This window comes from Lipotes vexillifer, unplaced genomic scaffold (genome assembly GCF_000442215.2).
Source record: "Lipotes vexillifer unplaced genomic scaffold, Lipotes_vexillifer_v1.1 scaffold2029, whole genome shotgun sequence".
NCBI classification, from domain to species: domain Eukaryota; kingdom Metazoa; phylum Chordata; class Mammalia; order Artiodactyla; family Lipotidae; genus Lipotes; species Lipotes vexillifer.
In genome coordinates this window covers 308,611-325,551 of record NW_006773424.1, presented here as the reverse complement: position 1 = coordinate 325,551, position 16,941 = coordinate 308,611, and positions in this window count along the sequence as shown.

Below are 16,941 nucleotides of genomic sequence, written 5' to 3'. Positions count from 1 at the left end.
GGAAAACCATAGAACACTTAAAAAAATAGATAAATATACCATGTTCATGGATTTGAAGACTGTTTTATAAAGACATCAATTCTCCCAAAATTAATTTATTGACTCAATGCAGTCACAGTCAAATTCCCAGCAAGGTTTTCTGTGGAAATTTATCAGGCAATTCTAAACTTTACATGGAAATGCAAGAGCCAAAAATCAGGAATAAGAAATTGTTGGAAGATTTACATCAGATACCAAGACTTAGCATAAACCTACAATATTTAAGATAGTGTGGTACTGGTGCAGTGATAGATAAACAAACAGTGAAATAGAAGAGAGAGTCTAGAAACAGGCCCATGCCTATACAGTAACCTGATATACAACAAAGGTGCTACTGCAATTTTGTGGTAATGAGATTTTTTTTCAAAACTTGATGCTGAAGCAATTAGATAATTCATACGTAACAGACTTTAACCCTATTTTATATCATTTACAAAACTTAATTCCAATTGGATTATAGTCCTAATATGAAAGGAAATCAATAATTTTCTAGAACAGTGGTTAGTAAATTTTTTCTGTAAAGTACAAGATACTCAATATTTTCAATTTTGTGGTCCACATGGTCTCCGTTGCAACTACTCAACTCTGCTGTTACAGCACAAAAGCAACCATAGACAATACACTAATGAATTGGAATCGCTGTGTTCCAATAAAAATTCATTTACAAAAACAGGTGGCAGGCCACATGGGCCATAGTCTGTTGACACGTTCTAGAAGATAACATAGACGAATAATTCCATGACCTTGGGGTAGGCAGTGATTTCTTAAGTAAGACCTAAAAAACCATGAACCATAAAGGATTTATAAATTCTGAAATTCTATTTATCGAAGTACACCATCAAGAGAGTGAACCAGAAAGTCATAGACTAAGAGAAGATATTTGTGATATATATGCATATATATATGCATATTTATGTACATATATCATAGATGTAGCATATATATCCAAAATATATCTCATAGCCACAATATCTAAAGAATGCCAACAAATCAGTAAGAAAAAGATAAACAACACAATGAAGATAAACAGCTCAAACAAAATGAGAAAAATCTTGAGCAGGAGTTTTAGAAAAGAGAATATCAGCATAGACGTAAGTACATGAAAAGATGTTCCATATGATTAGTTATCAAGCAAATAAAAATAAAACCAAAATGTAATATCAGTATGGACTCATCAGAATGGCTAAAATGAAAAGAATTGACAACATGCAGTGGTAACCAGAATATGGAGCAACTGGAACTGGAACTTCCATATACACTAATGAAAGTGTAAATTGTTACAACTACCTTGAATCACTCTACTAAAACCTCCTCTACGACCCAGCGGTTCCAGTACTAGGTATATAAGAGAAAGGCATGAATATCGCAGAAGGCATGCACAAGGTAAGTCATAGGAGTTTTCTTCCTAATAGCCCCAAACTGAAAATGACTCAAATGTCTATCAACAGAGGAATGGATAACAAAATTGTGGTGTATTCATACAGTGGGATACTATAAGCAATACAAAAGAACTGATAAGATGGATTAGTATAGTAGACATGATATGAAACAAAAAGAGCCAGACACAAAATTAGAACAAGCAGTATGATTCTATTTCTATGAATTTCAGGGACAGATAAAATAATCTGTGGTGGTGGGTACAATGGAGGACCATGATGGAGCATTCTAGGGAGCAGAAATATTCTACATCTTGATCTGGGTAGTGGTTACATGAGTAATACACGTGTAAAAATTCATTGGGCTATATACTTATAATTTGTGCACTTTAGTCTCAGTATGTTAAAACTCAAAAAAAAACTTTCAAAAAATCATAAAAATTTACAGGATATATTTTCACTGAAAGATTCAAACAACACTGAAATATAGAGACTAAAACATTAGTCTTACCTCTGTTTCCTGTCCCTCATTCTTGCTGTCCTCCCTAAAAAAAACCATTAGGTGATTCTACTTCCAAATTATTTTTGATACATTTACATGCACATGTATATGTGCATATACATATATATGTATATATATGTATATGCACATGTATGTGTAACATTAAAAAATTCACATTCACACTTCACAATAATTCTGTAATTTTATTTTTAGCCTAAAAATACATCTCTCAGCTCTTTCTGTCGAATACAGATCAGTCTCATTTTAACAGCTGCACAGTATTCTATTGTATCAATGTAACATAATTAATTAATTTCCCTACTAACGGATATATAAATTACTCCTAATTTTTCACTATTTGAAATAATGCTGCAACAAGCTTTCTTAAAATTTCCTGGTGCACACAAACAAGTATTTTCTTTTTTGTGCACTATGAACAATTCTTTTGGCTGAAACAGTAGAAACAAAATTGCTGAGTAAAAGAAATTGTAGAGTAAAAATTTTGATAAAAATTCTGCTAAATTGCTTTCTAAGAAAATCTTACAAATTACATTCTGACCAACAGTATATGAAAATACCTGTTTCCCAACATCTTTATAAACACTAGATATCATCAATCTCTTACAAATTTGCCAGTTCTAAGGGCAAAAAAAAAATGCAATTCACTGTTATTTTAAATTACTTTTTATTCATTATTTACATTTCTCCTTATGGAAGTGGTTATTTAGATCCTTTGCACATGTTTTTATTAGGTTGTTTATATTTTTATTATCAATTTTGGGGTGTTCTTTATTAAATGTAATAATATATATTTTGAAAATATTTTCTCCTGGTTTGCCACTTTTAACTTTCTTTTACTTAACATATAGCATTAGCCAGGACTCTCAAAGCAATATTGAAAAAACTTCAGTGGGAAAACTTCTAATACTTCATTAGGTATGATGCTTGTGTATGCAGATATCTTTCATTAAAACAGAGAAGTTTCTTTCTATTTCTGGTTTGCAAAAGTGGTTTTCTTTCTAATCAACCTAGGGGCAGGACAGGAATAAAGACGCAGACGTAGAAAATGGACTTGAGGACACAGGGTGGGTGAAGGGTAAGCTGGGACGAAGTGAAAGAGTGGCATTGACATATATACACTACCAAATGTAAAATAGCTAGTGGGAAGTAGCTGTATAGCACAGGCTTCTGTGCTTTGTGACCACCTAGAGGGGTGGGATAGGGAGAGTGGGAGAGAGACGCAAGAGGAAGGGGATATGGGGATACATGTATACATATAGCTGATTCACTTTGTTATACAGCAGAAACTAACACAACATTGTAAAGCAATTATACTCCAATAAAGATGTTAAAAAAAATAGATGTCAAATTGTATCAAATGCCATTTGCATCTCTTAATATTTTTTTTATTTTGAATGTAATGATTTGCATTAATATATTTTGAATTTTGAATCAGCCTTGAATAGCTTAGATAAATCCTTCTTACTTATGACATATAAAAAATACATTTCTGGATTCACTTTACTAATACCAATACTTAAGATATCTGTATATGTGTTCATAAGTGAGTGTATGCTTTTCTTGCCAGTTTTAAAATTCAGGCCAAGTCCGCCTGCCGATGCAGGGGGAACGGGTTCGTGCCCGGGTCGGGGAAGATCCCACATGCCGCGTAGCGGCTGGGCCCGTGAGCCATGGCCACTAAGCCTGCGTGTCCGGAGCCTGTGCTCCGCAACGGGAGAGGCCACAACAGTGAGAGGCCCGCGTACCGAAAAAAAAAAAAAATTCAGGCCATGTCAGCTCCAATGTAAATGAGTTAGAAAACTTTCTATTTTTTCCATGCTTTGGATTAACTAATTAATATACCATAGGGATTATTTTTTCCTTACTTATAGAATCATCTTTGTTTGGTGACCTTTTATGAGAGAGCTTTGACTACCTTTTCAATGCTCTCATTGTTTTTATTGTTGTTGTTTGTTGTTTTAAGGTGACTATTTCTTCAAGGGTCAATTTTGGTGATTTCTATTTTCCAGAAATTATTTTAATCTAGAATTTTCTAATTTATTATCTTAAATTTAGTATTCATCTCAGATTTTTTAGAATCTACTCTATACTTATAATGTCCCTTTCTTATTTCAAAGGTTGATAATTCTCTCTTTCTTTTTTTTTAACCTTGATTAAACATTCTAGGCTTTTGATATTTTTGGTTCTTTTCAGATGATCAGTTTTAATTTTATTCAGATTAACTCTACTCCTTATTTCATGCATTTCTGGTTTTTTCTTTAGTAATACTTTCCTTATATATTTTTATTTTTCTTCCTTTAGCTTCTTGAACTGTATGCACGATTTACTTCCATTCAATCTTTTCCTATTTTCTAATGTATGCATCCAGGACTATAAGTTTTCTCTGAGTATGTATAGATTTTGAATTGTATTGATCTCATTGTTCTTCTTGTTGTAGCAGTTAAATATATCTGGCTCTGGACTATACTATCTAGGTTCAAATCCCAACTCTGTCATCTATGGACTATGTGCCCTTGGGCAGGTTATTTAACAGAGATTTGTGTTTCAGTTCTTCATCTGTGAAATGAGATGATAATGGAATCAACTTCTCAGGATTATTGTGATAATAAAATGAGACAATCCAGGTGGATCACTTAGTACAAAGCTTGTTGTATAGTAATGTTTAATAAATTTTTGGTATTGTTATGTTTAAATAATTGATAGCTTCATTTTACATTTCTTTTCATTAAAGTTATTCTAAGTTAAAGTTATTTAAAGGTGTGGGTTTTTTATTTCCAAGTTATAAAAATTGTATTCTTTTGTAGTAACTCCAAATTTTATTGCAGTGTGATCAAAGAATGTGACCTGAATGATTTCTTATCTGGGAATTTATTAACATTTTCTTTTCTCTCTTTGTTTTAGAAAGTAGTTAATGTTGCATGTGTGTTTGAAGAGATTATGCATTCACCATTTATTGTGTACAGTCCTTTACACCTATTCAGTCAAGTTTCTTTATTGTGTTATTCAAATCTCACTACGCTTGCTTCCTTTTTTCCTACTTTATCTGTCAATTTCTGAGTTGAAGTCTTCCAAAATAGCTGTGTATTTTTCATCACTACCTGTATTTCTATCAGTTTTTACTTTATACGTTATATTATAAACATGACTTTTGATGTTATATTGTTAGGTTTGTAAAGGTTCATTATTAATTGACCTTTTAGAACTTTCCTCTTATCTCTTCAACACACCTTGTCTCTGCCATCTTTATGCTGCATTCATCCTAAACAGGGGTGGCAGGCAGGCTAAATCTGTCCTGCTGCCTGTTTTGTAAACAAAGTTTTATTGGAACACAAACAGGCCCATTCAATTACATATTATCTATGGCCGCTTTCACACTATAGCAGCAGAGCTGAGTAGTTAAGACAGAGTGTATGGACCACAAAGCTGAAAATATTTACTCTCTGGTCTTTTACAGAAAAAGTCTGCCAGCATCTAATTAGATTTTAATTTTATGTTACTAATTTTTAAACACAGGCCATAATTAGACAAGTTAACTAGTTTCTTTCCTTTCCACTGTTTCTTGAATATCTTCACCTTTCTTGGATTCATTATTTATTTTATTAAAATTCATCCAAAAGTCAGTTATCCTTTCAAGGAATTTCTATTGATGATACACATCTGCTGAGTTTTCTTATTTTGAAAATCATGTTTTTAACCCCTAAGATCACTGTTTGCTTCCTTTCCACTAATGTAATAATGTCCTAATCTCTTTGAAGATAACTGTTAATTTGTAGCATTTATAAGTATATATTTTACTTAAAATAAGATGAAATTTATACTTTTTTCATTTATCTTTCCACAGGTATTATTTCAGTATTTACTGAGTTTGTTGCCTCTACAAACTTGGGTTATTCTTACATTGATTAATCTTTTACTTTGTAAATGAAAATTCCTTTTAGTGCTCTACTTCTGCTTAATGTGAGTTGACTCCGGTGATTATAGGAGAAGGGAAGGACATACTGCTGGACAGAGTGATTTCAGAGCGAGGGGTCTCCCTGTCCCTCCTGGAGTCCATTGCTATTATTCTATCTTTGGCTCCCAGGACCCACAGGCTCACTGCTTTAATCTGTGGACAATTCTAAGCAGGAAAAGGGAAGGAGATCGGCAGTCCAGCTGCTCCAACTGCTATGTCTTCATTCACTGCTCTGGTCATTATGCTAGCACCCTCTACGCACTGAATCTGCTCTTTCTGAGATGGGAGCGGCCCTGAAATTGCTTCTACTCCTTTAGCAGTCTTAAGCTTGGGAGTATTTGAGGTTCAGGTGTTCTAATTTGTTTTTCCAAGAAAATTTTCCAAATTTTCTGATACACTGATGACACTTTTTTTGTCGCCAGTCCTGTTACCAATTATTCCTCTCCCCCTTCCCCTTTCCCCCATCTCTCAACCTTTTCTGTCATTTCATAAGATTTGGTAGAGGTAAGCTTCCTTCAGTCTGACGTCTTGATTTAATCTTCATACACAGGATTTTAAAATTAACCCTTTCAAAACACCATTAAATATAATTTATTTGTGGGTGGTAACTTATTATCTTACCATTTTAAAAATTTCAAAACATTTAAAAATATACTCAGAAAGAGCATCTACGACACAGAAAGAACACTGAAGCCCTACTCCAACAGCATCTCTGAGGGGACTCGAAATGAGAAAACGATGTTCACCAACTAGAGTGAAAAGGGGTCCTTAGTCTTGAGTCACTTGCCTTTAAAAATAGATTCGGTGGTCCATTCAATTAAAAAGTGTTCCTTCATGGGGGTGGGAGACACCGGTTGCTGCAGAGCTGTAATCATTTAGCCACATTTTCTGCCTGATAACAAATGACACATTAGGCAGCAATCAGCGACATCTGTGACATTTTCAGTCAGAAAAATCTGACTAACAAGCTCATCCTGTTTTGTAATGCTACCTCCATCCTGCCATACCTCAATCCCTGCCTGCCAAGCAGCCTGTTCAGTTAGCCTGTTTATGAGCTAAGTTTAACAGTTTTTAATCCTGATTTAAGGGAACTCTACCTAGAGCAGCTGGAAAACATAAACCCTGATGCCCCCCTCCCTCAATCACACACACACACATTATCTGGGCTCTTAAGTCCCTGGGAAGAGTAGCTGGTCTCATTGGGCTTTCTTTCGGGACCTCAGAAAGGATACATATGGATGTGAAATTCCTATGAATACTCTGAGATTCCTCAATTGATTATTAACACCTTCCCTTCTTTCTCCATTTCCAGTGTTGGGTTTATTTGCAGGGGTTGCCTCTGTACATTCTCAGAGCTCTGTGAGACAGCATTAGATGAATCTCAAAATTTTCTCTGCTTGGTGTAGGCAAAAACTTTTTCCCTTGCCATTAATGATGCCTATCTCACTATCAACTGTGCCCCAATTTCAACCTGGCAGGGTTTGAATGTCCTTCCACGCTCTGATCAAAAAAATCTCCTGTGGCAGCTGCCTCGGATGCAGTGTGGCTTTGGATGACTAAGACCTGTGCTTTATCAGATTTTCAAGTGGTGGCACATGGTCCCTCGGCTGCTGGCCCTTTTGATTTTCAGGGCCTGTTACTGTCAAGGTCCTTGTCCTCCACCATCATCCTATGTCTTCCCTTCCCTTCTCCACCTCCTCAGGAATAAAATATACAGGGAATTCACATTTATTTGGCTCTTACGAAGTATAAAACATTGTGCTAGGTATTTTCACAAATATTTTTCATCAAACGTTCAGCATAACTATGTAAGGGAGTCCTATTTCCGCATTTCTACCACTTCGAAACCAAGGCTCAGAGAGTTGTGAGGGACTTGTCTGGGACTACAAAAGTGGCAAGGGGTATGGCTGGGATTTGGGTCCTAGACTCTCAGCTCCGAAGCCCAAGGGATGTCCCTGAGAGTGAGCCTCAAGCCTGGCCTGTCCAAGGGTGTGGATCTGAATTCAGATGAGAAACTGGAGGCTGAAGGGAGAATGTAGCTGACTCTTCTACTTAAAAGGAAGAGGGCTGGCCAAAGTACCTTTAAAACTGCTGAATCATAGCACCAGATGTCTAGCTGAACAGACAATATTTGGCTGCTTGGGAAATTTTTGTATAGTCACAGAGACATGAATTTTACGTATGAATTAACTAAGTTCTTAGTACCTGCACTATTATTACAGACAAGCTATTGAGTTTTCTTATTAGCCCATTCTGCTTTTTCCTGCATTCTGCCTTTTTTTTTCTTGGCCTAAACAAAAGGAGTTCTCTCTAACTCAATAATTCAATTCAACAAACATTTATTATTTGGCTACTTTATGGTAGGGACTGTACTATATGTAGGAGATACAGAAAAGAATAAAAATATAGGGCTTCCCTGGTGGTGCACTGGTTGGGAGTTCGCCTGCCGATGCAGGGGACAGGGGTTCGTGCCCCGGTCCAGGAAGATCCCACATGCCGCGGAGTGGCTGGGCCCGTGAACAATGGCCGCTGGGCCTGCGCATCCGGAGCCTGTGCTCCGCAACGGGAGAGGCCACAGCAGTGAGAGGCCTGCGTACTGCAAAAAAAAAAAAAAGAATAAAAACATACATTCTAACCACATACAGTTCACAGTACTTGGAGCCAACGGTGGGGAGGGTAGGTACAAGAAATTGACAAGTAAACCTACAATTACCATATAATGAGATAGTGTCTTTGACATAAGGCTGTGTGAGGTCCTAAAGGAGCACAGAAAAGGGACAGCTAACTCAACCTGGGTGCGGGTGAGATGAGGAATGGATAACGTAAGACTTTCAAGAGGACGCAATTCTTGACATTTAATTGAGCCCTTCAGATGGTCAGGACCATAACCGCATGTGTAAGAATCTTTTGGAAGAGAGAGATCCACCCTAAATTAAGGTAGCAATGGAAACCTTCTCCTGGGGATCTGAGGAAATAAACCACTTGCTAGAACTGCATTGGAACCTAAATGGACTTTTAGTTCCCTAGCTCTCTTCAAGCCTGTATGAAGTCACTTAGACTTTCTGCTCCTTGGTTTCTGGTCAGTTATTCTGGATTTCCCCAAGGCCTGGCCAATAATCTGCTCTTCCTCATTTGTGCCCTCTTACTCTGGAGCTCCATCAAAAAAATCTCCCCAGTTTCTATTCACCTCTGGGCCTATTGCTCCTACCATTACTAAGCAACTATCTTATCTTCTGAAAGCCTTTTCTGCTTGTCTTCTCACAGTTGCCTCTTACTTATTCCCTCTACTGGTTGCTGCTGCCTAATGCTTTCTGAGGTCTGCCTCTCTTGTGTCTCTTAGCTACTTTATTTTTTTTAATCTCCAACTGCCTAACTCTCTTTATCATATTCATATTCTCCAAGAAAGGAATCAATTTGTTAATTAATTACTAACCTCTTCCTTGAGCAAAGACCTTATATTTAGCCAGCTCACAGGTCACTGTCCAGCCAGGGGATTGGTTGCCCTTATGTTGGATGCTGAGCCCTGTTCCAACCACAGACCCAGGGTTACAAGTGACAAGGATGGAGGCTTACATCAGCTGAGCCCTTTAGATGGTAGCTACAGAAGGCAGAAACCTGAGAGCTTGGCCAACTCAGGAGAATGATGCTAATAGGTACATTAGGGGCACTATAAATAGGAAAAACAAAAGATTAAAAAAAAACCCATACTAACGTCAAACCACAATTCTTAGTACAACTTCAGGTAACGGGGGCGGGAGGAAAGGATGAAGAAAAACAGGAAGTTCCTGGGAGTATGTATATTTATATACAAAAAAGAGCAAAGAATATAAATATACCCAAGGAAAGGACACAAGTTGGCCTACTTCATAGGAAAGGATCTTTCCTGAGGTTCCTAAGAAGAAAGTCCAAAGACTTCCTCCTCTTCTCAAATACATGAGGGATGACATAAAGAGTGTAGTGAATGTGACTGTTAGTTTTATGTGTCAACTTGACTAGGCTAATGTACCAGTTATTCAATTAAATGCTAACCTAGGTGTTGCTGTGAAGGAATTGTGTTAGATGTGGTTAACATCTACAATCATTGGACTTTAAGTAAAGGAGATTATCCTTGATATTCTGGGTGGACTCCATCTAATCAAGTGAAAGGCCTTAAGAGCAAAACTAAGGTTTTTCCTAAGGAAGAAGAAATTTCACCTGTAAACTGCAGCGCCTGTTCCTGCCCAAGAGTTTCTGGCCTGTCAGCCTGATGGCCTGCCTTACAGAGTTTGGACCTATTAACACGCACAATCAGGCAAGCCAGTTCCTTTAAATTATATAATATAATAGAATAATTACAATAAATATTGTGATAAATATGTGATCATAATGAATATTACAAGAAATTTATAATATATTCTACTGGTTGTTCTCTGATACAACCCTGCCTTATACAGCGAGGACAGAAGCAGAGATTTTGGAATTTGGTACCCAGCACAACCTTTATCATCAGCTATTCACTCCGGTTAGGCCAGTCTCCTGTTTGTCTCTTTAGTCATGCTGATTTTCCTGCTTCTGTTCACACTGCTTTTCCCTTCTGGCTTGCTGCCATTCTCTCTCCCAACTTTCATAAACTTCTTCCCTTTCCTTACACTCCAACTCTGTCCGAAGCCCTCCGTGAAGCCACCTCCATTTGCTCTTTGCTTTCTCTTAACTCCCTCAGCAGTTATCAGCTGTGCCATTCACTGTGATGCTTAATCTTACACATCTCGCTTAACACTGCTTCGTATATAGTATCCACCACTAGTTAGGTTTAAAGCTGTAAGTACAAATTTGGGTGTGCAAGAAATGTCACGTTTCTTTATTGTGTTTAAATCAAATTAAATTCACGTCAGACTTAAATGATCCCAGCCTTAATTCCACTGAAGTAGAAGGAAATCCAATCCCAGTTATTACTGGGCTTCCCTCCGTTCTTCCCTAGATGCACTAGGGTCTGGAAGGTTTATGTTGAGCCCAGAAAATGGGGGAAGATGGACGTTGACAACTTCATTGTTCAGGGATACATGGTACCTAGAAGCCAAGCAATAGCTCTGCTCATAGACCAAGAGTGGCAGGGCGATCCAGCCTCCATAGGGTCACCATGCATCTATCTGAGGTCTGGCTATCACTTGGGGTGATCGAGGAAACAGGGCTGGTGTCCCCACTACTGCAACCCTGAACTTTGACTCTTTTCCAGTTTGGGAAATTTTTTCATTTGCAACAGTTCCACCTATGTACAACCCCTCCTTCCTTCTCTCTCTTTCCTCCTTTCCCTCACCAGATGCCCCTACCTCTTGAACCCCCTAGCAAAATCCCTCTAGGAGCAAGGAACCTGGAAGGCAAATTGCTGGGCACAACTCCAGGGGTAACAGCATCCTAAGGAGCTGTGGTCCAGGAGGCTTCAATTACAATGTGAGTGGTGCCCCCTGGAATGGTCTAATATGGAGCTCCTGTCAACTTCTTTCTGCCTAGAAACACAAAACTCCCTTGAAGTATGTTTGGAATGGAGAGGACGGAAAATATAAGGAGAACATAAACCAAATTAATAGCTCAATAAATTATCCTGTCACACACTTATTTTTTTGTTTGTCCCCTGCATTTTCACTCCATGTTTAAAAATATGTGTGGGCTGATAAGTCTATGTTCCAACTAGATTATGAACTTCTTGAAGATTAGAACAATACTGTATTTACCACTTATTTTTTTTAATATTTATTCTTTTTGATTTATTTATTTATTTTGGCTGTGCTGGGTCTTAGCTGTGGCACGTAGGATCTTTGTTGAGGCATGTGGGCTCTTTAGTTGAGGCACGCGAACTTCTTAGTTGTGGCATGCGGATTCTTAGCTGCGGCACGCATGTGGGATCTAGTTCCCCGACCAGGGATCGAACCTGGGGCCCCTGCATTGGGAGCACAGAGTCTTACACACTGGACCACCAGGGAAGTCCCTTACCACTTATTTTTAAATCTTTCTGTAGTTTCAGCATAATAATTAGTATATAGGAGGGACTTAAATGTGTCTTGAACTAAGGAATGATGAGTTTGTGGATTACTGACTAGGCTCTACCAGTTCAGACTGCACCAGTGCTGACCTCCTCATTGTAGGACTGGCTCTAGTGTCTTTCTACTGTCACTTTTAGGGTTAGGTAAATATGCTTTTCCTTTACCGGCTTCTGTTCATAGCTGCTGCTGGCCTGAATTTCCAAGATATCAAATTTCTACTTGGGACCTTTCTGGCCCCAAGTAAAAGTAAACATTTCTTTTAAAATTCAGACGGATGATATTAACTTGAACTTTCTTTCATATAAAGAGAATGCAGGTCACAACATAAACGTGTATTGTAACAACAGTGGAAAATTTCTAAATGAAATCAAAGCAGTACCTGGCATTCATTTTCATAATACCTTTCACTTGAAGAGCCAAGTGCATTACGAGAACTTTATCCCAATAATCCTTAGAAGTAAGTAAATTTGGGACCTGACAGAATGACTGGTATAGATAGGGTCACATAGCCAGGTACTGACAGGGTTGTTAACACCTTGCTGCCTTACCCAGTATTTGAATAGTTAGGCTACTTCCCCTTAACAAACCATTGTTTTGATGACATAATAGAATATTTGTGCTCTAACAGGAGAAATCATATTTTCACATCATACTAACATTAGTAAGTATGGCACGGAGAAAATTTAACCAAATTTGCCAATATGCACTTGGTTTTGAGCCTTCCAACCTCCCTCTTCCGTAATCTTGCTTCCTCTTTGTTGTCTCCCCCCTGACTGCCCTCACCTCCCTCCCTCTAATGCTAGTAAAAGACTGAAAACTCAGTTACATTACAGCACTGGAACTTGATACATCAGCTCCCCTTGTACTACATGCATTTTGAAAGACAAGAGCTTAGTCCAAAGAAATTAATCATCACTTTCTGATACACAGAAAGATTTTTTTGGAGATGGAAAGCCTTCCTTCCCTGTTCCCTTAAATAATAACATGCAGGTAATTACATATTCTACTTTCAGCTCCTAGAGGGAAAAGTTTGCAATGGAAGAAGGCAGAGAAAGTAATGATAAAGGAAAAGAGGATGAGGGAATCCTTTGTTTAAGAGGGGAAGGAAAAGAGGGTAGAACCTGATCTTTTCCACATCTGTAAACCACCATACTTGGTGGAAACTAAATGTACACTTTAAGCACTTAACCAATATTAACCAATGATGAGCCTATTTGAGGCCTCAGTTTGTCAGAACAATCGTATCTAATAACACAGAGTAACATTTAGTAAAATGGGCTGTGTCTCCCTCCCCTCCTTTCCCTCCCCTATACACTCCATTAAGGATCTGAGCACAGAGCTAACACTGGGTTCTGCATTATGCACTCATCTCATGTGCCCCTGCATGGCTTCACACCAGTGTTCATGCTGCTCCTTGACCTGAAACCATCTTCCCTCAGTGTACTGCCTGTTGAACTTCTATTCACCCGATGAGACCCCATTCAAACGATAGCCAAGAGGCCTTCTCTAAAAGCTCTTTTACCTTGAGCAGGACCAATCCCTCCCTCCAGTATACTCATCATCTTGTGTAACTAATATATATTAATAGGTCTCTCTTCTCCCCAGAATGTAAACTACTTCAAGTTAGGACCAGGTCTTACCTATCTATTTATTTATATTTTCAATGCCTGACACTCTTATGTATGGGGTATAATAAATGTATGATAAACATATGTACATAAACATATGTACTCCTTTAGTTTCATAAAGGAGACAAAGTTTAGACATAAGAGAGCAAGATGGTATAATGTACTGGGCTAAGAAAATTCAGGTTAGGTAACTACTCAATTCAACAAATATGAACACCCAGGACTAAGGAATTGTGTCCCAGGATTACTAAGATAAAATAAGGCTTGGAGGTACTCACGACCCACCTTATAGATTGTCTTTCTCTGTGTACAGCATTTCCCTGGTTTAGGTATCACCTTATGTGTTTCTCACAATAACCCTGTGAGATAAGTCATGATTTTCATTTTTATAGAGATGAAAACAGAGGGTTTGAATTCCTAGGTTTTCTGACTCTCAGACTGGAGTCTTTCTTCCCCACTACATCAGTGTTTCTCAAAATTTTCCACGGGAGTACACTTTCCCAGGGAGAACAGACTTATACTCCTCAGGGTTGAGAAACAGAAGCTCAAAATTTAGTGTATTCTCTTGAAAATTCACATTCACTATGTTTTCCGCTACTCCTCACTGACTCAAACTGAAGGTCTGAGGAAATCAGCCACACTGATTCTGCGTCCCTGAGGGACCTTAGTACAGAGTTTCATAAACAGAGGGGGACAAACACAATTTCAGAAGCACATGGCTACACTGCCACCTTTACTCAAGGTATCTGGGTTTGGCTTGAGTCCCCACCCACGATTTTGAATAACTTCAGCAGATTTCTTTCAGGTTTCTACTGGTATAACTGTATTCACCGCCCTCTCAGAAGATGGTAACAAAACACACACTCCACCCCCAGATTTTAAGTGAGCAGTGGGCGCTGACTCTTGAAAGCCTCCCTGCAAGGATGTCCATTCTGGCAATAAGATCTCTTAAGTCTGACATTATCTGCGACCCCTCTCATTGCTGGTTGAACCTAAGAGTCCCAGATGTCGACCCCGCCGTGGGCCCTTGAGGGCCCACAGGGTCAACACTGCCCTCTCGTCAGCACCGCCGCTAGAGGGCAGTTCAGGGCTGCGGCTCTGCTGTGCCCTCTAGTGGCTGCTGGGATGACATGCTCTTTTATGGAACCTATAAAACACTGAAAAATTGCAGTCGGGAAGTCAGCCTGTGTGACACCCGGTAGTAAATTTTAAAAGAAACGTCTTGGTTCTCAGCTTCCTTTTCTTAAGGCGTTTGGCAGTCTCAGATGCATTATCCTTCTTGGATGAACCTCCTCCCTAGGGTCTCCCCCTCCCAGGGTGTGGCAACATGAAGCCATCATTCTCTCTTGGCAAGGTAAAAAAATTAGAACCTGGGAGACTTTGCAACTTTCCCCAATGCCTTTTTAGTCCCTCCATCTTCCCCATGGATATACAGCTTAGATATGCATTCAAGATTTTTCAGTATAACTTCATTTTCACCAAGGCTTGTAAGCTCTGGCATTAGACTTCAGGATTCAAATCCTGGCTCCCTCATTTACTATTTGGGTCACTTTAAGAATGTTAACCTCGCTAAGCTTCTGGTTCATCTGTAAAATAGGGAGAATAGTACTACATTATACAATTTGGGGATGACAATGTATGGAAAGTGCTAGGTCGGTCTTGCACAGTAAAAAGTGCTCAGCAAACATCAGCCATTTTCATTCTTCAAAGCTTCTGTCTAGTGCACAGCACGTCTATCAATTTGGTACAGAAAAAAAGCCTATCTTTACGTAGAACATAAGGGTCCATAAGCAAAATGAATTCATAAACAACTAATATTTTCTAAAAATGGCTAAGCTAATAGTGACCCTAGGTTATGGAAAAGGGGGCTCGTTTGTGTGGCAGAGTCAATGCAGTGGGTTTCAGGGTGCAAAGGAATCCAAGGGGCTTCGAATCCTCATGGAGGAGATGTCTTGCATGCAGGTGTCCTTCCTCCCTCCTACTCCTCCTGCTCCCACCACGTGCAGAACTCAGGGTGAAGCTGGGAGTGGATTCTGTGAGTCAGGCCTGAGGGCACAGTGGCGCAAAAGCAAAAAGGTTCCAGGCCAAGGCAGGGAACCTAGAACTCCAAAGGCCAAGAAACCCAAGCCAATCAGATTCCCCACCCAGGAGGAGTCTAAAAGGTGGCAGGGACTCACTGCCCAAAGTCCAAGCACTGCAGGAAAGTGGCCAGAGAATCTGACAGGTAGAAACCTGATAGAAACTGTCAGAAAAGTTAAAGCAGAATAGCTCATAACACCCACAGGCCCACAGAAAGGTCAGTGTGAGCTGAGCAGCTGTTCCGTCTGGTGCCAGAGGCCTTGGCTGTAGTCTTCTACACCCAGGCAGTTTAGGCCTCCCTGATCAGCCCCACCTAGAAAAGCCAATTCTTCTGCTCTTAAAGGGGACTTGCATGTTTCTGGCAGGGAGTCTTACTCTTGGTGGGCAAAGCTAGCTCTTAAGGATGAGTAGCGTGAGAGGGGGCAGAGAGTACGTCCAGGGGTTCAACTGGCTCCGAAGGAAGGAGCTTGTGGCTGGAGCCTGAGCCTCCATGTTGTGAGAACTACACGCGTTTCTTTCCGAGGCAGGCGGGGGCCTTGGCTGCCAGGGACCCAAAAAAGCCGCGACTTGAGCTGTGCCCGAGAGCCTGGGTTGGCTGGAGAGCGGTATAGAGGAGGAGGGAGGGCAATCCAGGAAAGGGGGTGGGGTGGGGAGGGAGGTGAGAGGAAGAGCACGAGCAAAGGCACGAAGGAAGAATGAGTCTGCGGCGCATTGAGAATGGCATGGAGACTTCACTGATTGGAGCCGGGAGTTGTTGCACGGGGATGGAGGCAGCTATGATTGGATAGCTAAAGTGGGGCCAGATTTGGAGGGCTTTGAATGCCCGACCGAGGAGCACTCAACCCAGCTCCTGCCTTGCGATTTCCGTTCAAGACTGAATGACCTAAAGGGTGGTTAATTCCAACGGGTGTTCTTCTTTGGGGGCTTCTGAAAAGTCAGCTTATGCTCTTACCTGCTTCAGTTCTCTTCCTTTACCCAAGGAGAAAGTAATCCTCACTTGCCGAGGGGAGGGAGGATAATGTTGATTGATTTCACTTTACTTGCTTGGAGGATGCAAAAAAAAAAAAAAATCCCGTTTCCACGCCAAATGTTAAATTTGGTTTCTCCTCCTCCTCCTCACGCAAGTTCTCTTTCTCTCGCCAGCACCTCCCCCCACGTTTTCCTGCTCTCCTCCACCAGCTCGGCCAGTCCCCTCCTCGGCCCCGGCGGCCCACGTTCCGGGCCCAGCTGGCCCGCGCCAGCCCTCCGCGCCCGTGCGGCCCCCTCCCGGCCCCCCGCGCCCGCGCGCGTATCCCGCACACACTGGTCCACGCCCCCCCCCGCCCCC